The following is a 27,162-nucleotide window of genomic DNA, read 5'->3' on the forward strand; positions in this document are numbered from 1 at the left end:
AATCAAACTCCGAGTCCAAGGTATCGGGACCAAAAACTCATTTTATAACTATTAAATATATATATGTGTGTACCGCGTGGAAGGGCCACTCCCCCAACAGCCCGCCGCCTCCGCCGTTTTTTGGGGCTTAGCTGCAATTGCGAAAGGGCTAATTAGAGGCTGGGCTTGGGTTTGGGCCCAATGCCGTCGGCTGAGTTGGCCAACAACGGAACGGTTTAAAATCGCCGTTTGCCCCGGGCCAATTCATTACCTTTGCCGGCTTATTTTTGTCCCACTAACCCGTCAAACATCACCCGCTGCCCGTGACGTAATGGTAATAGCTGTTTTAGGCCGCCTCGTTTCGAGTTTGGTTTATTTTATGGGCTCCCTCCTCCAAAAACGAAAACGCTGGCAGAAACACCTCGAAAACGCTCGAAAACCGCTGCTCGATTGGTTGTGATCTTCGATTAGTGACTGACAGAAGCTAAATTTATTTACAATCACTCATTATTATTATTTTTGTTTCGTATATATTTTTTTATTAGCCTTACACATTTAATATAAATTATCTAAAAGTATAAGCCATATTTTGATCGATCAATTTATGAGTTTAATATATATTTTGTTTTTTAACAATTTAAATGTTAAGTAATTCAATCAATGCGTTAAGGGATAAAAGTAGTAGTAGTTGAAGATAGATACTTATAAATACAAATAAGAGCTTGTGATTATTGTAAAGCATATTTTGTTTATTTTGCCATACACATATAATATATTATAAATATTTTCTAAAAGGCGTAAACTATTTTTGTTCGTTCAATTTATGAATTACAAATATATGCAATAATTTTTTGGCATTTAAAAGCACAAAAATTCAATCAATGCGTAAAAGAATAAAAAGTATCTGAAGAAATATATTTTTAGATACATATAAAATCTTGTCATTATAGTTTACATATCTTTTTATACCCTTGCAGAGGGTATTATAATTTCAGTCAGAAGTTTGCAACGCAGTGAAGGAGACGTTTCCGACCCTATAAAGTATATATATTCTTGATCAGCATCACTAGTAGAGTCGATCTAGCCATGTCCGTCTGTCCGTCTGTCCGTCTGTCCGTCCGTTTATATGCAAACTAGTCTCTCAGTTTTAAAGCTATCTGCATGAAACTTTCCCAAAAGTTGTCTTTCTATTGCAGGTAGTATATAAGTCGGAACGAGCCGGATCGGACGACTATAGCATATAGCTCCCATAGGAACAATCGGAAAAATAAATGAAAAAAAATTATAACTTTTCTGTTTTTTTTTTTTTTGTTTAGTTCTTCGACATTTAGTAATGGTTAAATATTTCCGATTTACGGATTAAATTTCATCAAAGTCGGACGACTATATCATATAGCTCTCATAGGAACAATCGGAAAAATAAATGAAAAAAATTATAACTTTTCTGTTTTTTAATTTTTTGTTTAGTTCTTCGACATATAGCAATGGTTAAATATTTCAGAATTATGGTTTAAATTTTATCAAAATCGGACGTCTATATCATATAGCTCCCTTAGAAATAATAAAAATATATAAAATAACCATCAAATAATTGAGCTGCAAATCATCATAGCTTCAATGTTTTTAAACATATACGAAAGTAAATCATAATTTTAATGTTTTCAAAAATGTTTAATTCTTGCAATAGCTGCAAGGGTATATGAACTTCGGCTTGCCGAAGTTTGCTTTCTTTCTTGTTTAATTTGCCATACAATTATAATATAGACTTTCTAAAAGCTATATAAGTTTTTAGCTCAATCAGTTTAAAAATATAAATTATATATATGCAACCATTTTATAATAAATTAAATCAATGCGTTTAAAGATAAAAATTAGTTGAAAAAGATATTTATTGATACAAATAGGAACATGTGATTATATCATTCCCATAACTTCAATGTCTTTCTACAAACATTTTAAGTCCATACTTTAAATCTCTTGTACTTTATTGCCCACCTGAAATCTTTTAACAGATAATAACAGTATGCTAAAATATGCTTTCGCATCTATTTAAGTGCTTTTCGCATAGTACCTCTCTGTTTTGCTGAACTGAACGCACTATAAAAAGCTGAAAACAATTCGTGCCGGCTGTTCTTTATGATTGTTTAGCCATAACAGCCTCCTCCTGTCACTTAGGGTATAATTTATATTCATGGCTGATCAAGGCGTCGAATGAAAAAACAAGGATGGGGAAAACACAGAAGGGAAGAGGAAACTTTTCACTACATGTCCTTCAGATAAACAGGATAGCACAAAAGAAAACCATATGCCTAGGATTTGAGCATCATAAAATTTTCAGATTTTCCTTTGTCTACGCCTGTCATTTAAAATAAACGGCCATAAATAACGAGAACTTAATAAGTTTGAATGTGTGTCATACAAAACATTTTTTTTAAATTCCCCAAAAAATTGGCGCAAGCATTTGAGAGTCGTATCGAACGGCATGAGTTTATTTTCATAGGCAATAAGAAATAATTCAGGTTGTGTGACATCACATCGAACCGAATAAAAAAAAAGTTTAAATTTCAATTTTTTGATCAAAGCTGTGGAGTATATTGGTTTTATGTTGGAATGCCACACCCCGTTGCCTAATAAAAACAAATTCCAACAAATCGGCATTCACAGCTTACAAATTTTGGTTGTATCAAATTTTGAAAAAAAGGTATAAAGGTTTAATGTTGGAATGCCATACCTCGTTAAACTCGTCATCAAATTTCAAACAAATCGGCATTCACAGCTCAAAAATTTTGGGTTGGATCAAATTTTGAGAAAATGATGATGGTACCCCTTATAAAAAATGCTAGAATTGGCGAACTCGAAAATATGAGTTTAAACTGCAGTTTTTTTATAAAAACATTAAAATATAAAGGTTCAATGTTGGAATGCTATACCTCGTTGAATTCGTCATAAAATTTTCAACAAACTGGCATTTACAGCACAACAATTTTGGGTCGGATCAAATTTAAAAAAAAATGATGATGGTACCCCTTATAAAAAATGCTAAAATTGGCGACCTCAAAAATATGAGTTAAAATTTCAGTTTCTTGATCAAAACTATAAAATATAGAGGTTTATGTTGGAATGCTATACCTCGTTGAATTCGTCATAAAATTTCCAAAAAACTGGCATTCACAGCTCAAAAATTTTGGGTTGGACCATATCAAGAAAAAAATGATGATGGTACCCCTTATACAAAATGCTAAAATTGGCGACCTCCAAAAAATGAGTTTAAATTGCAGTTTTTTGATCGAAACTATAAATTATAATGGTTTAATATTGGAATGCCATACCTCGTTGAATTCGTTATAAAATTTCCAACAAACTGGCATTCACAGATAAAAATTTTGGGTTGGATCAAATTTCGAAAAAAATGATGATGGTACCCCTTATAAAAAATGCTAAAATTGGCGACCTCCAAAATATGAGTTAAAATTGCAGTTTTTTGATTAAAACTATGATATATAATTGTTTAATGTTGGAATGCCATACCTCGTTGAATTCGTCATAAAATTTCCAACAAACTGGCATTCACAGCTCAAAAATTTTGGGTTGGATCAAAATTCGAAAAAAATGATGATGGTACCCCTTATAGAAAATGCTAAAATTGGCGACCTCCAAAATATGAGTTAAAATTGCAGTTTTTTGATCGAAACTATAAATTATAATGGTTTAATATTGGAATGCCGTACCTCGTTGAATTCGTCATAAAATTTCCAACAAACTGGCATTCACAGCTCAAAAATTTTGGGTTGGATCAAAATTCGAAAAAAATGATGATGGTACCCCTTATAGAAAATGCTAAAATTGGCGACCTCCAAAAAATTAGTTTAAATTGCAGTTTTTTGATCGAATCCATAAATTATAATGGCTCAATGTTGGAATGCCATACCTCGTTGAATTCGTCAAAAAATTTCCAACAAACTGGCATTCACAGCTCAAAAATTTTGGGTTGGATCAAATTTCGAAAAAAATGATGATGGTACCCCTTATAGAAAATGCTAAAACTGGCGACCTCCAAAAAATTAGTTTAAATTGCAGTTTTTTGATCGAAACTATAAATTATAATGGTTTAATATTGCAATGCCATACCTCGTTGAATTCGTTATAAAATTTCCAAACCATTCACAGCTCAAAAATTTTGGGTTGGATCAAAATTCGAAAAAAATGATGATGGTACCCCTTATAGAAAATGCTAAAATTGGCGACCTCCAAAATATGAGTTAAAATTGCAGTTTTTTGATCGAAACTATAAATTATAATGGTTTAATATTGGAATGCCGTACCTCGTTGAATTCGTCATAAAATTTCCAACAAACTGGCATTCACAGCTCAAAAATTTTGGGTTGGATCAAAATTCGAAAAAAATGATGATGGTACCCCTTATAGAAAATGCTAAAATTGGCGACCTCCAAAATATGAGTTAAAATTGCAGTTTTTTGATCGAAACTATAAATTATAATGGTTTAATATTGGAATGCCGTACCTCGTTGAATTCGTCAAAAATTTCCAACAAACTGGCATTCACAGCTCAAAAATTTTGGGTTGGATCAAATTTCGAAAAAAATGATGATGGTACCCCTTATAGAAAATGCTAAAACTGGCGACCTCCAAAAAATTAGTTTAAATTGCAGTTTTTTGATCGAAACTATAAATTATAATGGTTTAATATTGCAATGCCATACCTCGTTGAATTCGTTATAAAATTTCCAACAAACTGGCATTCACAGCTCAAAAATTTTGGGTTGGATCAAAATTCGAAAAAAATGATGATGGTACCCCTTATAAAAAATGCTAAAACTGGCGACCTCCAAAAAATTAGTTTAAATTGCAGTTTTTTGATCGAAACTATAAATTATAATGGTTTAATATTGCAATGCCATACCTCGTTGAATTCGTTATAAAATTTCCAACAAACTGGCATTCACAGCTCAAAAATTTTGGGTTGGATCAAAATTCGAAAAAAATGATGATGGTACCCCTTATAGAAAATGCTAAAATTGGCGACCTCCAAAATATGAGTTAAAATTGCAGTTTTTTGATCGAAACTATAAATTATAATGGTTTAATATTGGAATGCCGTACCTCGTTGAATTCGTCATAAAATTTCCAACAAACTGGCATTCACAGCTCAAAAATTTTGGGTTGGATCAAAATTCGAAAAAAATGATGATGGTACCCCTTATAGAAAATGCTAAAATTGGCGACCTCCAAAATATGAGTTAAAATTGCAGTTTTTTGATCGAAACTATAAATTATAATGGTTTAATATTGGAATGCCGTACCTCGTTGAATTCGTCAAAAAATTTCCAACAAACTGGCATTCACAGCTCAAAAATTTGGGTTGGATCAAATTTCGAAAAAAATGATGATGGTACCCCTTATAGAAAATGCTAAAACTGGCGACCTCCAAAAAATTAGTTTAAATTGCAGTTTTTTGATCGAAACTCATAAATTATAATGGCTTAATGTTGGAATGCCCTACCTCGTTGAATTCGTTATAAAATTTCCAACAAACTGGCATTCACAGCTCAAAAATTTTGGGTTGGATCAAAATTCGAAAAAAATGATGATGGTAAGCCTTATAAAAAAATGCTAAAATTGGCGACCTCAAAAATATGAGTTAAAATTTCAGTTTCTTGATCAAAACTATAAATATAGAGGTTTAATATTGCAATGCCATACCTCGTTGAATTCGTTATAAAATTTCCAACAAACTGGCATTCACAGCTCAAAAATTTTGGGTTGGATCAAATTCGAAAAAAATGATGATGGTACCCCTTATAGAAAATGCTAAAACTGGCGACCTCCAAAAATGAGTTAAAATTGCAGTTTTTTGATCGAAACTATAAATTATAATGGTTTAATATTGGAATGCCGTACCTCGTTGAATTCGTCATAAAATTTCCAACAAACTGGCATTCACAGCTCAAAAATTTTGGGTTGGATCAAAATTCGAAAAAAATGATGATGGTACCCCTTATAGAAAATGCTAAAATTGGCGACCTCCAAAATATGAGTTAAAATTGCAGTTTTTTGATCGAAACTATAAATTATAATGGTTTAATATTGGAATGCCGTACCTCGTTGAATTCGTCAAAAAATTTCCAACAAACTGGCATTCACAGCTCAAAAATTTTGGGTTGGATCAAATTTCGAAAAAAATGATGATGGTACCCCTTATAGAAAATGCTAAAACTGGCGACCTCCAAAAATTAGTTTAAATTGCAGTTTTTTGATCGAATCCATAAATTATAATGGCTCAATGTTGGAATGCCCTACCTCGTTGAATTCGTTATAAAATTTCCAACAAACTGGCATTCACAGCTCAAAAATTTTGGGTTGGATCAAAATTCGAAAAAAATGATGATGGTAAGCCTTATAAAAAAATGCTAAAATTGGCGACCTCAAAAATATGAGTTAAAATTTCAGTTTCTTGATCAAAACTATAAAATATAGAGGTTTAATATTGGAATGCCGTACCTCGTTGAATTCGTCATAAAATTTCCAACAAACTGGCATTCACAGCTCAAAAATTTTGGATTGGATCAAGTTTCGAAAAAAATGATGATGGTACCCCTTATAAAAAATGCTAAACTTGGCGACCTCGAAAAAATGAGTTCAAATTGCAGTTTTTTGATTAAAACTATGATATATAATTGTTTAATGTTGGAATGCCATACCTCGTTGAATTCGTCATAAAATTTCCAACAAAATGGCATTCACAGCTCAAAAATTTTGGGTTGGATCAAATTTCGAAAAAAATGATGATGGTACCCCTTATAAAAAATGCTAAAATTGGCGACCTCAAAAATATGAGTTTAAATTGCAGTTTTTTGATCAAAACTATAAATTATAATTGTTTAATGTTGGATTGCTATACCTCGTTGAATTCGTCATAAAATTTCCAACACACTGGCATTCATAGCTCAAAAATTTTGGGTTGGATCAAATTTCGAAAAAAATGATGATGGTACCCCTTATACAAAATGCTAAAATTGGCGACCTCCAAAAATCAGTTTAAATTGCAGTTTTTTTATTAAATCTAAATTATAATTGTTTAATGTTGGATTGCCATACCTCGTTGAATTCGTCATAAAATTTCCAACAAAATGGCATTCACAGCTCAACAATTTTGGGTTGGATCAAATTTTGAAAAAAATTATGATGGTACCCCTTATGAAAAATGCTAAAATTGGCGACCTCGAAAATATGAGTTTAAATTGCAGTTTTTTGATCAAAACTATAAATATAAAGGTTTTATGTTGGAATGCTATACCTCGTTGAATTCGTCAAAAATTTCCAAAAAACTGGCATTCACAGCTCAAAAATTTTGGGTTGGACCAAATCTCGAATAAAATGATGATGGTACCCCTTATAAAAAATGCTAAAATTGGCGACCTCCAAAATATGAGTTTAAATTGCAGTTTTTTGATCAAAACTATAAAATATAAAGGTTTTATGTTGGAATGCTATACCTCGTTGAATTCGTCACAAAATTTCCAACAAACTGGCATTCACAGCTCAAATATTTTGGGTTGGACCAAATTTCGAAAAAAATGATGATGGTACCCCTTATAAAAAATGCTAAAATTGGCGAGATTGAAAATATGAGTTTAAATTGCAGTTTTTTCGACCAAAAATATAAAATATAAATGGAATACTATACCTCGTTGAGTTCTTCATAAAATTGTTCAATTTTTCTCCCCCCTTTTGCGGTTAGGCCTTTCCAAAGCACTCCACCCCTGCTGGTGTTTCGAAACGCGCCGTGCTCTTCCGCCATCAGCTGGCCGCAAACTCACCACGACGACGACGTCGCCGTCGGCAGCGCCGGATCCGGCTGCAGCGCCTTTCTCTGTCTCTGTCTCCGGCTGAACGCTCTCAAAAGCGCTGGGCCACAGCTGAGAACGGACGTGTGTGTGGTGGGTGCCTGAAAAACCTGAACAAACACTCCGGTCGAGTGTCGCATGGCGTATACTTAACGTCGGACTCGGTTTCGGTCGTGTTTTTTCTGGCGTGCTGGCATTCTGTCATTCTGTCATTCTGGCTAGTCATTTAGCCAGTTGGCCACTTGGTCAGTCGGCCAGTCAGTCGGCAAATGGCCATCAATTGGTACCAATCCAATGCAACTCCTGGGCTGCAAACAACAAAAAGTGTGTGTGTGCGCGGAAATTCGTGAAAAAATGCCAAGAAGTCAATGAGGAAAAATTAAAATTTCGAAAATAAATCAAGTGTGACAAGAGAGATTTTGCCATGAAAAGGGAGAGAGAAAGCAAAAGAAAGCACAAATACAAATACCGAAACGTATAATCTGAAATCTAAATTTCTTGTGACGCGTTTAAAAGTGCAGAAAATGTGGCCATCGCAGTCAATCAATTGATTTTTCGGGGAAACTCTAAGAGTTTGTATCTCTTTTTGGGGTCACAGGATATTAATAATGCCAAGGCAGCATTTCTGGGGGGAAGTTGTGTGGCAAAAACTAGATAAACAACTGGGTAACCGAAACAAATTGCCCAACGGAAGCCCGAAAAGGCAGATCTTCGAAGGGGGTCATATGATTGACAATGGTAAAATGGGGGTTGCTAGTCGCTAAATGCTAGTTGGCGTCAGGCGGGAAAAGTCGGAGAAGTCGGAAAAGCCAGACAACAGACGCGGCGTCGCAATAATCATAAAGGCAATAACAACACGGCCAAAGAAATCATAAATTCATGTGTCAGCGATTCGGGCTTCCTAGGGGGTTCGCTTCTCTTGTTGGGGGTTAAAGTCACCCTCACCACCTGCCTCTCCCCTTGATTATTCATTTATGGCTAGTAATTAGCCGAGTAGTTGCAATTGCCTGAATTATTTGGCAGCCACAACGCAACTTGGCCAATTAGCCGCTTAAAAGATGTATGCACAAACAAAGACAGGTGGGCAGCACTTTTAGCTTGACTAAGGTCAAAAGTTGTCTTTCCCTCTCCATAAAAGTTGGTCCCCCAAAAATATAGAACCGAAACAGAAACAGAAGCAAATAGAAGCCATCTGAACTTGATGCTGTCGCTGAGGCTGCCGACGCATTGCGAGGCTAAGGCGGCTATTTTTAACAAAAAAGCACGCCCGCACGGCCAATAAATTTCACCCAGAAAATGAAGAGTAAAAGAAAGAGAAAAATAAAAAGAAAACATATATGTAGCAGGCATGCCAGACATTCATATTAATTAAACTTTGCAAGTGAAAATCTACTTTGAAAACTTCAAAACTCATTTCTTTTTGGGGCGGAATGTAGTTGTCAAAACGCACGCACTAGACAACTCGGAAAAACAAAACCAGCGGGAGAGAGGAAAATCCCGAAACGAGAGAGCGACTTTTCCTACCAACGGAAGAGAGGCAAAGAGCGAGTGGCTTTTCCAGGAGGTTTGGGCCTTCCAAAATAACACATTCCTCGTACAAAGGATTGGCTTCGCATTGACATTGGAAGCTTCTCGGTTTTCCGCTTTTCCTGCTGCTCAAGTTTGGAGTTTCCCCGATGCTTTCAGTTCGTGGCTAGACTTTGGAGCGTGCTGTGCTTGGAAAAACTGTGTGCGTGAGCAGTGGAAAATCTAAAAGGCCCCCCCCCCAAAAAAAAAAACCCCCTCCAATTCTCTTCTACACCCCATTTTCCATAGGCCGCGGCCAAAAATGTGTAATAAAATCGAAACAATGGAACAGCAAACAAAACACAACAGAAAATATAATACCGAATTGAAGTTCATTTGAATTGTGAGTGCAGAGGGCCACAAGAAAAGTGTTTTCCCTGGGTGAAGTAAAAGCAAGGCGTGTACCACCCACATACGTACGAATTCAAATACAGTCGGGCGAAAAAAGGAAAAAAAGGCCCGAAAGGCAGACAGATAGGCTGGCGGAAAAGGAAAATGAAAATGAAAATCCGCACTAGGACTGGCATTACCATAATGCCAACGCGTTGAAAAGAATACGTTTTCTTTTCGCATTAAAAAAGATTCCTCAAAAAGTGTAAAATAATATAAGTTCTCTTTGTTTTCCAGCGCGTGTGTCTGTGAGAAAAAATATTTTCCTAAAGCCAGATAAAAGAAAAATTCCCTTAATACAATTGGAAAATGTAACATAAATATATTCCTATGCTCTAACAAATAAACACAAAATCAAAAACTTAATCAACGCTTAAACTAAACCCTTAAAGTAAGCCCAAATCATAAACAAGAAAGTAAATACTCTTTAGTTGGTAAGTGGAATATAAATTATATATTTTTATTTATAAGCTATAAGCTATCAAGTTGTGAAACTGATTTTATACTCAAGCATTTTATACTTAAAAATTATTATCAAATGAGTTTTTCAAAATATAAATATATAATATTAAAAAATAACAGAGAACTTATAAAGTTACTTTCATAGTATTTCCTGCATATTTTTCTTTATACCTAATATAATAAAATAAAGCTAACTATATTTGCAAGAACTTCATTTAAAATTTGCTAAATTAAAATTTCATTTTCAAATTGCTAAACGATTTTAATGCTTAAACAATATGTTATACTTAAACTTTTTAATTAAATGAAATAGGCCAAAATTACACATATAAAATAAAAGAGAACTTATGAAATGACTTCCACAGTATTTCCTGAATACTTTGCTTTATGAATTTATGCTAATGCAATCGATATTTTGACTCGTGCCGCACTTTTGGCAACTTTACGAGTCAATTAGCGTTTGTAATTCGACATGCTACTTACTCAGGTTTTCCACATTTTCGTGAAGCCCTTTTCGTATTTGAGCTGGGGTTTTTATCGGTCGCAATTACCCGAGCTGCGCAAACACAAACACATTTCCCAAGTTGTCAAACGGCCTTAATGGCACCTATGCGGGATCCAAACCCCAACCTAGATAAGGAATAAAATAATATAATACTCATGCTAGTTGACAGACAAGCCAATAATCAAGTGATGTGCCGCAAATATTGTGATAAGGCGGTGCTGGTGCTTTCCAGCTCGGCATTTTCTCCCTTTTTTTCCTTTCACCTGCAGCGGGAAAAGCGGGAAAGTTTTGGGGGAATTTATGGGGGAAATTCGGCTGGGCGAGGCTGCGGCCATAAAATATACTTAGTCCAAACATTGCTCGCAGGTGATAAAATTGCTTTAGATGTGTAAACAACAACAGTGCACGCTTCTTAATGGCTTGCCAATTTTGGTTCCGTGTTTTCGAAAGGCGTGGCCCACATCCAGACCAATTTTGTCCAAAGTGAAAGCTTTCCAAAGGGATTGAAGGGATTTCGGGATTGTTAGTAGCGAATGAAGCGGAAAAGCCTGTAAGAATTATAACAGTACCAGTAAGTGCACTCAAAGACGTTTTGGTAAGCTATTAATCAGATTATACTATATATATACAAATAAATTATAACTCGATAACCAAAAGAATTATTTAATTACCTTTGACGCTCAAACTAGAATCCTAGTTTCATAGTTAATTAGTAGGACATTTTGTTATACTATCTAATTGATAAAGAACTAAATTTAAAAGTATTTTAAAATCGCGGACTAAAGCAAATGATTCGCAAGCCAAAGATATTATTTGATAAATCAAAAATCATCTTTATTCAAAGATTTATAGGTTCTTATATTAAAAGCATTTTATTATATTATAGTCCTACAAACAAATTCATAAATAAAACAAATATTATATTTTAAAATCATAGACAATATTAAAGGACTTATAAGCAAAAGAAATTATTTGATAAGTCAAAAGTAAAAACTAAAATAGATTGAGAACTCAAATAGAGATTTCCGCATACTTGGTATTTGTTTGGCCTTACAATAATCTAGTTTACTTGCCAGTGCGAATATCTTGAGCTGCCATTCAGCTAAAAGTTGGTCCTGAAGGTTGTCCATAAATTGGATCTTCGGTCTGCGCGCTTGTACTTATTTATCTTTGCACAGTTGCCAGTTAAAAGCCATCAATTGTGTTGGCTGTCGAAATAAATACCAGACCGTTGCAGTCTGACATTTTTATGGCAGTTCCAAATTATTCTAGGGAAAAGGCAGATGTAAAAGAATGCTGAATGAAAGCATTGTTTGGGCTTTTACCATCATTTTTTGGGAGTAAATTGTGGCTTCAAATTCATGCAATTGTTGTAGATTTAAATGATTTGTCAACTCATTGAACTCAGGGTATTTATGCAAACTATGACTAAAGAAAGAAAGAAAGTTGGCAAGTATTTTTTAACGTTCATGGCCCATTTGGTCTTTTATTACAGTTCTCAAAGTGTGCCATCCCATTAAAGTTGTTAACTGGATTTGAGGCCACCATAGGATCACCCATCCATCCGTTTGCATTGGCTATGGCTATGGCTATGGTTTTTTTCGCCTACCGGATGTGCTTTTTTTGGCCTGATGACGTGCATACGTCGAAGTTCTGGCTTATCTTGCCCCTTTTTTTGCCCTACCCTATACTCTAGACCTCCGGATTGTGCCCTATACCCCGAATTTTACCACCACTTGAGCGGAGTCAGCGAAGCGCGCTTCCATTCATGTTTGAGGGCACATAATCAATATTTGGCAAGCAGCCGAATCGCATATGACAAACAGCGACAGGCCCGAGAACTATGCGATAGATGTTAATATATATATCGAGGTATATAAACATATATTTGTGGGGCATAAGTGTTACGGGGAAAGGGGGGTCCAAGGAGGAGGCCCATTGCCATCCCATCAGCAAAGTGCATCAGCCCATTGAATCCTGCCTGAGTGGGCTTTTGATGATTTACAAAAACCGATTTTGTTTTTGCCAGCGATACTCTTTAGCATAAATAAAGTAGGGAGTTGAGTTGATTTGCGGCGAAATTGCGCATTGAGAAGGGAATTGTTTGGCAATTGAAAAGAAAGCCCAAAATAGGTTGCATAGATTAAAGTTTCAATTAGAAAAAATATGAATTTAAAATGTAGCATCTGTTATCATTGTTTATTTTTAATATAATTATATTGTTAGACCTTTTCTCTTACCTCCATGTTATATCAAAAATTAAATTTAACATGCATTATCCGTTTTTTCATTTAAAAAATAGTTAGCATAGATTATTGTTTAAATCAGAAATAATTGTGCTTGATTTAAAATGTAGAGTCTTAAATGATTTAAACAAGTTAAAACTTAAAATACCTTTTATATTTAATGTGTTTTTGCTGGCTTAAGGTCTGGGTTACTTATAGTGCCTATTTTTTCTTTCCAGGTCCTTAAGAATATTAAATAAATTATCTGTTATAAAGTTTTGTAAATATTATAATATTTCTATGTCCTTTTCTCAGCTTTTATTTAGGTATGTTTCATTGAAAAACCAACTTTGTTTCTAACCATAAATTAAATTGTTAAGCTTTTCTTTAGGAAATGTTTTAATGTTTTTAAATAATACCTTCCTAAAATGTCAGGGTTTTTAAACATAGGTGTAACTTTCGGGGACTTTGTTTGATTTTTATTTTTTTTTATTTTCTCGGTAGGGTATTACCAATTCTGCATTGATTTGGCACAGCTTAAGTCCGCTTTGGGCATGGCAAATCAACTTCTTGTCGGAATCGCTAGTTGAGCTTTGTGCAGCGCCCGAGGCGATAAAAATCAATGGCAGTGGCAGTCAGCGAGTCGCAAGCTACGGATATTATTGCTCCGTAACTTTTGGCACACATGCAATGCCATGCTGCCTACTATCCCTCACTTTCTCCACCCACTTTCGCTTTTCTCCTTTCTCCGCTTTCTTCGGAGCGTGGGAGTTCAGAAGTTGACATGAGCCTCAGCAAACTGCATTCTGCATTCTGCAGGTGCAAGATTCTGGCGTGGGCGTTACCCGGGCGAACAGACGACAACACAATTGGATTTAAGGCAAGATGACAGCAGCGAAAAGCGGAGAGAAGCGGAGAAAAGCGGGGAAAATCGGGGAAAAGCTGCCTGAGCAGTCAAAACTTTTGGGCTTCTCCCCCTTTTTTTCCGCTGAACCTTGTTTGTCAAGGCAGAGATGCCAAACAATCGGCAGCGCGCCACAAATTTTCCCTTTCAATTGGACAACTGGAGCGGCAAAGGGGGTCAAGACGAGTAAACGTTTATGCAGTTTGAGAAATCATATAAATAAAACACAGATACTACACACCCAAAGAAAATTTTCAAAGAAACTAATCAGTTTTAAGATGATCTTTAAACTATTGGTTATAAAAAATATAATATATAATAAAAAATATAAAATATATTTAAATTATATATTTTTGAGCCTCGTTCACACATTATTGCTTGATGTATTCAGTTCTCAATCCCAGATTTTTTTCTCACTGCATGGGATGTAGATTCCATATTTTCTCTCAATGTATGGAGTCTCCTCACAGGCTGCCACAGACTTTTGGAGTCATCTCGGATCTCCGGTTCGAAGCCTGCTGGCTTACTTATTCATGTGTTTCGAGTGAATTGAATTTGCCTGAGAGATGGAGTGCCAATTGCTTACGCCAAAGGGATTCCGCTTCGATTTGCTGCGCAAACGCGGCGTATACGCAATGCGATTAATCTTTGCTGCTCGGAAAAAGGAGCTCATTAGCATGGAAGTATGTTGTGTTGTGGGGTACAAAAACTGTGCAAGATTAATTGTGGGTCGTGCTCATCTTAGCTCCTCTTTTTCGGCCACTTTGGAGGCTGTCGCTCGTTTTGGCCTAAGTGCCAGCACATTTATGCTAAATGGCCAGCCAAGAATTGTCTGCGACAACAACTTGAAACTAATTGCCTCTTGACTTTCCCTCCATGTGGGTGGCTCATCTCTGCTCCCTCCTATTTTTTCCTGTGATGGTAATTGTTCACGGAGAACTGCACTTAAACACACAACATTACCGGGAATGTGTGGCAAAATGCTCAAATGCAATTGCTATTGCGGCTGTGCCTCGATGTGCGATGTGGTACACCTCAAATGACACAGCCATGGACGCAGCCTGAATGGGAATGCCACAACAAATAAAGTACAGAAAATATAATAGAAAGCGAGAATAAACTTGGTCATGCGAAGAGAAGAAGGATTCAAGTAGAACAAAACTTTAATTAAACTAAAAGGCACATTTAAATTGATTGTTATAGAGTTTTTTTAGGTTTCGCGTAAAGAACTTTTGAAACTTTGTAATTCTTTTACTAATTACAAAGTAAACTATGAGGAATTTCTTGAAAACATGTTGTTTTTTAAAATGTTTGAATTGTATAATAAATGATTAAAAAATGTAATTTCAAAAATTAAATAAAAAAACTGTAGAGTTTCTCAAGGTTTCAAAGAATATTTTAACTAAATACTAAGTTAATTTTGATAAATTTCTTAAAAACAATTTTCTTTTCAAAATATTATAATAAATCATAAATAAAAAACAAAACTCAAACTCAATTAAATAGAGTTTTTTAAAGAATCGAGTGCTTAACCACTTAATGTTTAGTTCAACAAACTTATATTACTACCATTATTTAATAAATAAACTTTAAGTAACCGCTCACTAGCTCTTCCAACAACTAAATAATTAAAGTCCAAGAAAGTAATTAACTTGATAATCAATCACCGCGCACTTCAGGAAAGTTTCATTTCAAAATTAAACTCGGTTTCATGGAGTGTGATTTCTGGAAATCTTTTTGCTGCACCCGAGTTTTTCCCCAGTTTTCCGCCAGCGAAACCGCACTTTTCCGCTTTTCTTGGCGGTAATTGAAGGCATAAAATAAGGGTGTGGGAAAATGGGGGCAAATGCCAAGGCTGTTGCAGCCACCATTAGCGTCATCATCATTACACCAATGATAATGAAACTTCATCGTTGCCCTGGTTTTGTCTTTTTTTCATCCAAGTGATAAGTACCTAAACATGAGTTCTCTTCCCACGCTCACACACTGGCATAATTCTTTTTTAATGGCGTCGAGATTCAATTAAGTGAAACCCTTTCTCTTGTCATTTCTAGAAATTAAATGAAAATTCTGTAGGGGCGTGCTCAAGAAAGTGGGCGTGCCACGTATGTTTGTGATATCTTAATAAAGTTAAAAGCGCTGGCGCTTTTGTTCCAACTTGTTACTGTCATCTGCACCCGATTGTGAAGAGATGTGTGGAAAATAGGGGGGAAATTTCCCGACTTCGAGGAAAAACGAGGCAGAGGATTCGAGGACTTGGCAAAAAGTTTTCGCTTTTTGCTGGCGACATCAAAGCTGCTCAAGGAAATTAAAAAATAAAATTTTGGCACCCCCTGAAAGGAAGAAAAACACAAAAATAAAGGCACAAAACTGTGAGGCTAAAAAAAGGCTTAAATTTCGTGTTAAAAATCAGCCTTTCTCCGTCGCTTTTCGTCCTTCTGGGATAATGGTCACGCGGGCTTTGTGTCGCTGCCATTTTTATCTGCACCGCCGTTGTTGTTTTAGGTATGACTCTTGCGGCGAAAAATAGAGCAGTGTTCCTAGGGAAAAGCCATGGAAATGTCTACGGCGGTTGACTTTACTCCACTGCTTTCGTTCCTACAGTCTTCTTTTATTTATGGCACATCTGCTGCTGGTTTCCTCACGACGTCTTTTTCTACAGCAGGATCTGCACCCGTCGGATGTGCAGCGACATGTGCTCAAACGAGGTACAGGTTGGACTGGCTAAACCATAAGGCTACGGGACGAAAAATATTTACAAAATTTTATATCAGTTCTGAGTGATTTTATTTAAGTAGAGAATATTATAGTCAGCAATGACTAGACCACAAATTAAAAATTAATCAAGTATGTGATAGCAACCTATATATGAACAATATCTACAAAATATTAAAGTAGATTATTAGATATATCAAAGTAGTGGATTTCAGATATTTTGGTAGAAATAAGCATCCTAAATAAATATAAAAAATTGATTGTCTGAAATTCCAACCTATATACGAGCAGTTAAAATAAATTATAAAAGTAATAAGTACACATATTCATTACAAAATTATTTTCCGTTTAAAATGGTGTGACGAACTTTTCTTCAACATAGTTACATTTTTAATTATGTGGAAAAGCCTCTGGTGTGTCTTTTATTTCATGATTATTTAATACATTTGGCGGCCCCAAACTATTAATGTCATTAAAGTTTCAAAGGAGACTTTGGTCATTAAAAGTTGACATCTTCAAATATATATAATAAGAAAAGTTTCTGCACACTTGTTTTGAATTTCAAAAGCAACTGGCATGTTGCGAATGTATATTTGCTCATAATTGTAAATACAGTTTTCCTTGCTATTCTAGACTACAATTTTTAACTTCACATAACTTCACATAATAAGATTTATTGTTTATTTAACAAAACAAAATAACTTGCAATGAAAATGCTAAAATTTATTTTAATCCTTGATTGATTTAAGCTTAAAATGACCTGAATACCTGAAGTTGTTGTATTTATATATTTTTTTAATATATATAACTAAATCAGTGTGATATATATAACATTCTTAATAACGAAAGATTACTGTACCGGCAGTTACTTTGCATACATATGAGTATGAGCATGCTGCAAGTCAGTTGTGTTGAAAATATATGGCTGCACTTTAGCTGAAAGGACGGCGGCGAAAACTAAAAGGGAAAAGCGCCACGAGCGGTCCTGAAACACACACACACACTGCCCCAAACAGTCGCCCGCAGGTGACTCTGTGTCTGTGTGAGCTGCACGGAGAAGTGACATCTGTATCTTGTTTCTGGCAATATTTACACTCAAGGTGCGGCTCCGTGGATGCAGAAACAAGGATACAGGATGCTTCCTGTTGCTGTATTCCCAAGGAAAGTGGATAAGAGGGAGGAGTATGTGGCCCACGAATAGTTAATAGTGTCTGGGCCCGGTCAATGTGTGCTAACGATTTCAGTTGGCTGCCTGCAACGGTAACTCGAGCTTTTCCCACACGCTTTCCCTGCTGTATCTGTATTTGTATCTGTAAATGTATCTGTGTGTGCATGTCCTTTACTATTTAATGAGCACTCAGCCGCAGGTTTCTGTGGGCGAGTAGATCCGAGTATATTTTCCCATTCTGCGGAGGATTCTGCCAGTCACCGTTAAAATGGGAAAATCCTTGCCTATTTTCAGGCGCTCTGAGTGCAAAACTTGCCTGCTTTACGATGCCCCTACTCTGGTAATGTTCTAAATTTACCTTTTGGGTGCATTTACGGCCGTGCGCTATAAATAACTCCCACAGACATACCTTTTTTGTTTTCCAAGTTTTCGAATTCATTTCGCTAAGAGCTTTGGCAAAAGCCACCCGCTGAAAATCAATTGGAATCATATGGGTTTTTGCTGCCAATAAAATTCGAAAAAATCAACATAAGCACTCGCTGGCAATCTACAAACAAATCAATAAAATGGAAAAGTTTATTTGAATTATAAATATACAAATCAGTTTTTACGAGCCTTACCATTGCAGCAGCCAGTACTTATCGTAAAAATTATGAAATTATGTTTATAAGAGGGCCAGCCCAAGATCGCATTCCCCAACCGATTGATTTTTTCATGATGAAAAACTTCCGCCTCCGTTGATTTGTTTGTTTGATCAGCGCAATGGGTTCGAAAGGGGTCGAAAGATACAAATATAAATATTAAAATCAAGATACAGATAACACGGTGAATTGCTCATAAATTGCTCGGGCTCTCCTCGTATATATTTATGGCTTCATCACCATTATTCGATGCGCATATACATTGCCAATTCCTCAATATGCAAATGTGCTCTGGGGCAAATGGCAAATTACCGCCACTAGACATAAGTTGGCTTAGCCGCAAAACGAGCGACTTTAAGCCAAATCCCAAATGACATTAGGTCTAATAGGCCCACTACTGAAAAATCCAATTGAAATGGCTTAGTCGAGCACTTAAGGCGGCTGTCGCAAATAATAATTTGCTTTTTCGTGGGTGGATAGTGGGATGTTTATGCGGGGCTCTAGATTGAGTTTATCTCAAAAAAAACACTTGAACATTTTATTGGATTTTTAATATTTAATTATATTTATTAATAGTCATCAAATTTTAAATTTTAGGTTGCATATCATGTGATTTTGATTATACTAATCCTTGATAAAAAAATTAACTAAAATCACAATTAAAAATGATTTTAATTATAGGAAATTTAAGTGCCTCACAAAGTAAATTTGAATAATGAGGATGTGCTAAATGACAGTCGTTTAAATCTTTATTTATAACCTTTAGTTTTATAAAGCATTGTAAAATATAAACCACTTCTCGTAATATAATGGAATCGCGTACATTTTTTAAAAATGCCTTAAAATATAGCTCATTCTTATAGCTCACTCGCATAAACGTCCATAAGACCCATATTTGTTCATCTACAGATGCGATTTACTTTCTGTGTGGATGAGTTGTTTGAGTGCGTGAGTGGCTGAGTGTGCGAGTGTGTGTGTGCGTTTATGCTTCTGTGGTGGTAGAGTGTGTTTGGGCCTGTATCTGTGTGCACCGCCCGAGAACTCTTGAGGCTTTAAGCTGGTGCCATATAATCACACTCGACACAGTCATCAACAACATTGACGTACTCTCATCATTGCCGTCATTCGTGACGCTTGAAAATGTTCTTCAAATTTGAGCTTTTTTTCTTATTCTATTTTGCCATATTTTCCGTATTTCCTTTTATTTTTTCCAAGTGTTTGGCACTTGAGTGAGAGATTATCAAAAACTGTTTACTCGTCTCGAGACTCGAGAGTGTGGAGCCTGCCAGTTGGCAGTGGCTAGGTTTTCCTCCGCACTTTCCTCGCTTTTCTCTGCCGTTTCGCCATCTTTTTCTATTTGCCTGTGGATTTCAGCCACATGTCCTGACACTTTTTTTCCGCTCACTTGCCACTGACAGGCGCCCTTCAACGGCCTCCCCCTTCGGACATAATTTCCATGAAATTGATTGACAATTGCCGCATTTTGTGGCACATTTGCAAAACAGGCGGCCGCCCGTGGCGCGCTGTATCGATTAGGCCACGACAGGATGCACGTTGTTGTACCACCGGACACGGCGCTGAGTTCAGACCTGACAACTGCCCACCCTTCAGCACCCATCTGACTCCATCCATTTTTCAAGCCCCCGGGGGCTGAAGGGGTCGCCTTTTTCTATAGAGTTTAATTAAATTGCCTGGAACAATAAAGAATACCAGAAAATGATGACACAGTTTTGTTTCAATGAAAAATTCTGTGGAATTAAAATTGAATAAATTCGTGTAAATGTTTTAATGGTTAAAAACAATTATACGAAACGTGGGTTAAAAAAAATATTAAATACAAAATAACTTTGTTACCACTAGCACTTAAAACATGAAATTTTTATTTTATATTATGCATATGTTAATTAAATTTGTAGGAATTGAAATTGTAAGTTACGCATTGGAACACTTTAAACTTTATACAGATACCTGGTATTCAGAAAAAAGATAAAATATTAATTAGACCAATTATTTGCTTATGTATTTATAATCATTTTTAAGCTTTTTGTTACGATTCGAGTGCAAGTTTATTTAAGTTGCAATATTTTAATATCAATGTTTATTTTATTATGCCTACGAAATTATAGTCATTTTTATTGCTGTCGCTTGTCAATTTATTCAATTCTCAATAACAAAACTTTATAGAAGCACAAAAAAAAATAATTTTTGGAGCATCCTCAAGATGAGATATTTATGAATTGATAACAATTTTTATGCTTTTTGTTACGATCCGAGTTCAAGATTATTTAAAGTGAATTATTTCTATACGATTGTGTTTTTAATATTTTTGAACTTTCTGTGGCTCTTAAAAGTTTTATAACCCATTTTTTTAATTACATAATTAAATTTATTTTCTCCAACTAACAGATTTCTGCACTTTATTTGTTATATTATTTTTTATTTGCCATTTTTGTTGCAAACTATCAGCCTTTTCTGTTTCTGTTTCTTATTCCCTGCTCTGTGTTTTGCCCCCGAGGAATTTCACAAATTTGTGTAATTTGCGCTCGCTTATAGGCAGCACTTTTTGCGCTGTATCTGGTGCTGGAACTCGAGCCCCTATTCTCCAGATTGCTGCAGATTATGTCGCTGTGCCCGGATTGTCAAAGGACAAAGGACTCAGCCACGCAAGAGGCACAAAAAAGAGGAGAAAAGAAAACAATTACGTGCAGCGTGAGTGTGTGTTGTTCTGAACCTCGTGCATGGATGCACTCGTAGCTTGACTTTGGCCATTGTTGTTTCTTTTGCTGGGGACCCAGGGAATCCAGCGACAAGTTGCATCCTGGGGATCCGGGAAACATCTTGATACTCGCATGCAAAGCCCACTCCATTGTGTTCGTTTCGTTTCAACGCTCCCGGCGGCAACAACAGGCATTTAATTGTGCAGTCGCCAGATGACAGATGCACTCCAAAGTAAACTCACATCCATAGCACACAAAAAATAAGTCGGAAAATGAAATGAAGAGCGGAGAAGTGGCAAAATGGGTTGCATCAAATTGAAAATTCTTTGGGCATTGTAAACAAACTGACATAGTTGGGTTTTCTGCCTTTTTGCTGGTAAATTCGTTTCTGGTCCATTGAAGTCGGTATTCGTGTGCTTGTTTTGGTCACACAAATAGGGTGCGCATTTTGAAACAAAGTAGAGACAGGGTGAATAAAATGTAATATAATAACTATTAATACTATAAAATGAAATAAAAAAAATATTTTTTAAAACAATAAAAAAAATAGTTAAATTCAAGTACCTCAAATAAGTATTATTCAATCTTTAGTAAACTGATACAGAGATATTTAATTGCTCATAAATAAACCTTACATTTAAAGGGAAAGACAGAAGTATTTTAAGGCAGAAATTATTCACAATATAAAATTTAAAGAATATTTCAAACACTTTATAAGTACTCCAAGCTACTTGTATAAAATTCGGAACAAATCCCCGGATAATTTAAGCTTTTCACAAATAAATGTATAAAACACACAGAAGTAAGACCAGGGAAAACTAAATATTGGGAAAGGGATCTAAGCACTGGGAAGCTAAAACAAACATTTGGCCATCGAGTCGTACTAAGCAATGCGTGTGTCTTTCGGGGCGTCTGGCAGAGAATTTCCATTTATCAGGTGGTTTCCCAAAGGCCTATAAATAGCGATTGTTTTCAATGAGAAGCCGCTGGCGCTCTTTTTCTCTCGGTCGGGGCTATGTGGGCCACAAAAGATATATATATAGATATAGCCGGCTATATTCTGCGTTTCCCGAGATGCAGTCACACTCTCTTTCTCTTTCTCCTTCTCCGTGTGGGTTTTATTTTTGATTTAGCGAAATTGAACAAAACGCTGGCCACCAAAATAAACTGTTACTCATGATGTCGCCTTCGCTGTTCGCTTTTAATTATTTACAAGACAAATGTATTAATAATTTCGCATATTTAATTCCTTGCTTGTCAACGCTGCGTATGCGCAATGACCAAAGTGCAAATTGCTTTTCAATTTGCTTTTCGTCGGTTTCGTTGCTGTTATTGTTATTGTTCTGGGCCATTCACGCTCTACGACTTGAGTATAAACAATTTTTCGAGTTTGTTTATGTACAAACACATCGAACAAGCCGGGACGTGAGTGCAGATAATTTTCCATATCGCAATGAAAAGTGTTTATAGCTAACATATGTACCATGCCTCTAAATCAGCTCTTCCAATATATATCCGCACTTGTGTACTATACCCATATTTTTTGTATAATTGTTTTGGCAAGCATTTCAGATAAAAATTTCATTTGCCAACGAGGAAAAACTCATTTTCAACTTTTCACGTTGGCCCAACCACAATAAATGCGCGACTGCAACGGTTTGTTCTGGTCTGATTTGGTTTCCCGCCCGCTTTTCCAACGGTGGCGTCATCAATTTAAAATAGTGCAGCTGATAAGAAGTCGTTGGTGCACGACGGAGGAAAGGTAATGTGAGTGCCTGCCTCGCCTGTGAGTTTTCCTCCGGCGCGTTTTCTATTAATTCCCTGGCAGGCGGGGAAGGTCATTGTGTTTTCGCTGGCTGCAGTTTATTTTGGTCGGCACACCTACTCACCGGATACCTCCATTCCCCAGCCCCCGTCTCGTGAAATTTGCACTTTGCCGCGTGCGACGGCGAATTTATTTCCGTTTAGATTGTGTCATTTCGGTAATTTTGGCCCGCGCTGCGTATACGCAATGTGTGCAAATGAGGGGGAGGCGGAAATCAGCACCTCGCTAACTGTTTGCACAGGAAAAATATAAATAGTATATATTGAACATAATTTGTAACATTTTGGTTTAATTGTTATGTGTGCACAGAAAACAAGAATATAAAGTATGTTAAACAGAATTTTAGACATTTTTGTTTAATTATTTGTCACTTTTTATTCCATTTAGAAAATATTTTTGTTTTTCTGCTGAATTATCACTTTTTTTATAAATAAATCGTAACATTTCTTGTTCTGCACTGTCTTAAGTAACCTCCTTTTTGCAAAACATGATTATAGGTAGCAATTGCACTTAGTGCGAATGTCTAGAATGATGGAAATGCCGTTGGCAAAGGTGAGAAGCTTATGGAATTCCTCGTTAATGGCACCTGCCGCCAGTCATCTGGCCAACTGACACCTGCTTCATGCATTGTTGGCGCTTTATTGATTTATGTGGTTCAACCACTAATGGCGTCATCAGTGGTAGCAATAAATGACAAATAAATTGAATGACCATGAGGTATTCTCTCATTTCATGCATAAATATGTGTCAGCTTATGGTCTACAGCAATTCAATTAAGTTTGATCAAATGAATTGCATTTTTATAAGAAGGATACATTAATTCATAACACTTAACCATTGCTCACCATATTAATTCTGTATTAAAAATAAAGCAGGACAACAAAAATGTCCTATTTAAACAGTTAAGGAATAGAGGGAACGCAAACCAAGCAAACACTATCTTTTTAATTTGTTAATTTAGAAATTACCTAATTTTAACTAAGAACAAACAAAGAAATTGGGCAGCTTGAAAATAGTTGCGTCAAGCTAGCAATTTGAAATATAATATTTTAAGCGAAAATAAAGGATGCAAAGTGCCAATTAAATTGGAAAAGTCCGATTGCGAATCTTTTGTTCGGTCAAACGACTTTTCGTTTCGGTACCATGTACCCCAAAAAATCTTTTGTTGTTCGAATGACAAGCCCCTTGCTCCTTAACCCCCTTTCGCCCCCCTAACCCACTGACAACCATTAACGCTGAATGGAAGCGGACACTGGCCAAAAACGCGTTTAAACATAAAAACTTAATTATGTGTCAAAAATTGTTGCCGGCTCGTTAACGCAGTGTTCAACATTGCGGCCACGGGCGTTTCATGTTTGTGCATACATTGACGCCCCCTCTTTTTGCCATTTTCCACCCAGATTTCCCCCCATGTAAATGCGGTGGAAATGGGGAAAAGCCCAAGCCTGGCCAGCGAAATTGGCGAACGATCGCAAACGCAAACAAAATAAAGTGAAAAACAACACAAAACACAAGCGAGGACAAAAATGAATGGGAAATCACATGGGCGACGCATAAAAAGGGGGAAATGGAAAAGGGAAAAGGGTATGGACTTAAGGGATGTGCAGGCCAATAAAAAGTTGCTGTAAAATGGCCTTTACAACATCCAACTACACGAATTTATGGCCCTGTTTTTGCCGGGTAATGCGCAATTAAAACTGCCAAGTGCATTACATTAAATTAAAATTAAAAATGAAAATGCAATGACAACGGAAATCCCGCGTCCATGATAAATTGCCCGACCATGGCAGATTCAAGTGCCCAGAAATAAGCCATATTATATGGTTTATACTATATAGTACCCTCGTATGTGTAAATTCTCAAAGTACTATATATATATATATCAAAGAAATTTCACAGTCGCCAATCTGAATGTCAATAAAAGGGGCATTAATCATATCAATTCGCGACATAATTCACAAAAAATTTTTCAAATTAGGAAAAGTGAGCCGATAAAACCGCAACTCATAATTATAATAATGCATTTATAATTTTAATTAGCACGCCTTCTGTGCAATTCCCAGTAATATTTGAACAGCTCATGAACAGAAGTGTTCATTCAAAGTGACCGGTAAATGAATTTCAAATTTTTAATTAAAACTTTTATTTGTTTTTATTAATTTTGTGAATATGCGTAATTTTTTTAGATCTACTGATTAATTGGTAGATACCACATATATACACTTCTATTATTATTTTAATTTTTAAATAATATTGTTTTAAGTTTAAGAACAGAATTCATATTATTATTATTATTATTTAGCATATTATTTTGATTTAGTATTGATTTAATTTCAAGAACAGCAATAGTTATACATCTTTCCACATAAATTTAGCGTAGTCATATTTCGCGCACAATTTAAATCCAATTCGCATCCATGACCTCAAAGCATTTTCACAGATAACAGGCCAACGCTGCGTATGCGTTATTCATGCATTTCATTCATTGCTGGCATCAGCTGTTCCCCCATCGATTCGCCATAAACAATCGAAACGAGAGGAAAAACCAATTAAAATCATGCGTCGAAATGCACGACCACTTCGGTGGAGTGGGAGTGGCAGTGGCAAAGGGGGCGTTGGGCGGTGGGTGTTCAGTGGGCGGTGGCAAAAAGAGGGGAAATGAGAGGACAACACCACAAATAGCTGGCATCGAGCATCGTCAGCTGGTCCATAAAGTATTTTAGCCTGCCTACGCGGCCGTTAATGCTGTAAAGGCAATGCGACGACGTAGAGATAGAGACGGAACGAAAATAAAATTGAAATTGGTTCATTACTGGGGAAAAGAGATGAGGGGGCCACCTTGACGTTGCTGCTTGAACTCGAGCCAGAGAACTATTGAAGGGTGTTGCGAAGGCCTGCGGAACCGGCGGTGATTTGCACTTATTACTAATGGCAAAATGTCCGATTCCATGAGAAACCTTTTTTCTTATGCTTCGACTTCTCCTAATCTCTTTACATGTAAACAAATTGAGATGCTCTCGAATTGTGCGCGAAGTGCTGCTGTTCTTTTAATTAAATGACAGCTTTCTGTCTGTCCATCGCAAACTTTGCATATTTCGTTACAATTTGTGTATTTGGAACTACAAGTTTTCCATTAGGAAGAATTCTTGTTCTTAGGTATATAAAAAAATTAACATTTTATCATTGAAAAATAAAAGCCTTAGAAATTAAATTTTCAACATATTTGTATATTTCAAAAGAAAAGTGGTATTATTTTTGGAAATCTGTTATTTAAACAAATTATTGTGAAGTGTATAATAATGCGCATACCTTGAAAATGTTAAGAAATAAAATGAAACAAGATATACAAATTAAAATGTAAAAAAAAATTTTTTATTTCTTTTTGCTTATGTTGGAATTTTTTTTCTCTTTTTACTGTTTTTGAATAATTTACAAAACCATGTAGGATTATTTTTGGAAACCTGCTAATTTCATTTGAAAGATCTGCCCCTACTAATATGATTTTTATTGCACAAAATTTTCAAGCAAAAATATTTCATTCGGCCTTAGCGAATAATATTGTTGCTCAGCGAATTTTCTTTGCTTTGAATTATTCCATGAACAGTCATTAGAAAGTGCTGACTGCAAATTATACATTTTCGCTGGAATTCGGTTGTTGCGGCTGTTCGCACGTTTTCGAAATGTTGTTCCTGTTAGTACAAGTGTGCCACAAAATGTGATTGATTAGGAACGAATTTGGCCCGAAAGGCGGACAAATGAATCATGCTCGAGAGTGCTGAGTATTTGCATCTGTTTGCCTTGCGAAAAGTTGCGGAAAAGTTTTTCACGTCCGGGCATGTGACCGCTACGTCATGAGTACGGAAAATATAAAAATCTCTAAACCCCCTCTGAAAAGATATCCTCACTTGTGACGGGACTTCAAAAGCCAAAAAGGCAGTTGGCAATGTCGAGGCGACTGGGGGACTTAAATGTTTGGCGCATTCATGCTGTCAGTGCGGACATGTCACATACAAACAACATTGTGTACATTAAAAACAATATTCGCATTCGAAATATTTGTGGGGTGGCTCTCCTTGGCAATTGGCCCAGTTTTTGTGGGAAAAGCGACAAACCAAGGGCCTGGATATGTGGGATTTGGAGGACGGTATAGAACATCTTGTCCACACAATTAGGTGTGTCAGCTGCAATTAGAAATGATGC

The 27,162-nt window shown here is 35.9% G+C and overlaps 1 protein-coding gene across 21 annotated transcripts in view; it reads left to right on the plus strand.

Annotated features, from left to right (window-relative positions):
* Positions 1-7,883: 7,883 nt before the first annotated feature.
* Positions 7,884-27,162, plus strand: part of LOC128259570 (potassium voltage-gated channel protein Shab) — a 75,386-nt gene continuing 56,107 nt past the window's right edge. For 7 of the 21 annotated variants that reach the window (XM_052992063.1, XM_052992066.1, XM_052992065.1 and 4 more), the window contains exons 1-2: positions 7,957-8,416; positions 10,038-10,234. The gene's annotated coding sequence lies outside the window, so the exon portion shown is untranslated. The other 14 variants (XM_052992056.1, XM_052992064.1, XM_052992073.1 and 11 more) reach the window with 8 other exon arrangements.

Source organism: Drosophila gunungcola, assembly GCF_025200985.1.
Source record: "Drosophila gunungcola strain Sukarami chromosome 3L unlocalized genomic scaffold, Dgunungcola_SK_2 000005F, whole genome shotgun sequence".
In the NCBI taxonomy this organism is placed as follows: Eukaryota; Metazoa; Arthropoda; class Insecta; order Diptera; family Drosophilidae; genus Drosophila; species Drosophila gunungcola.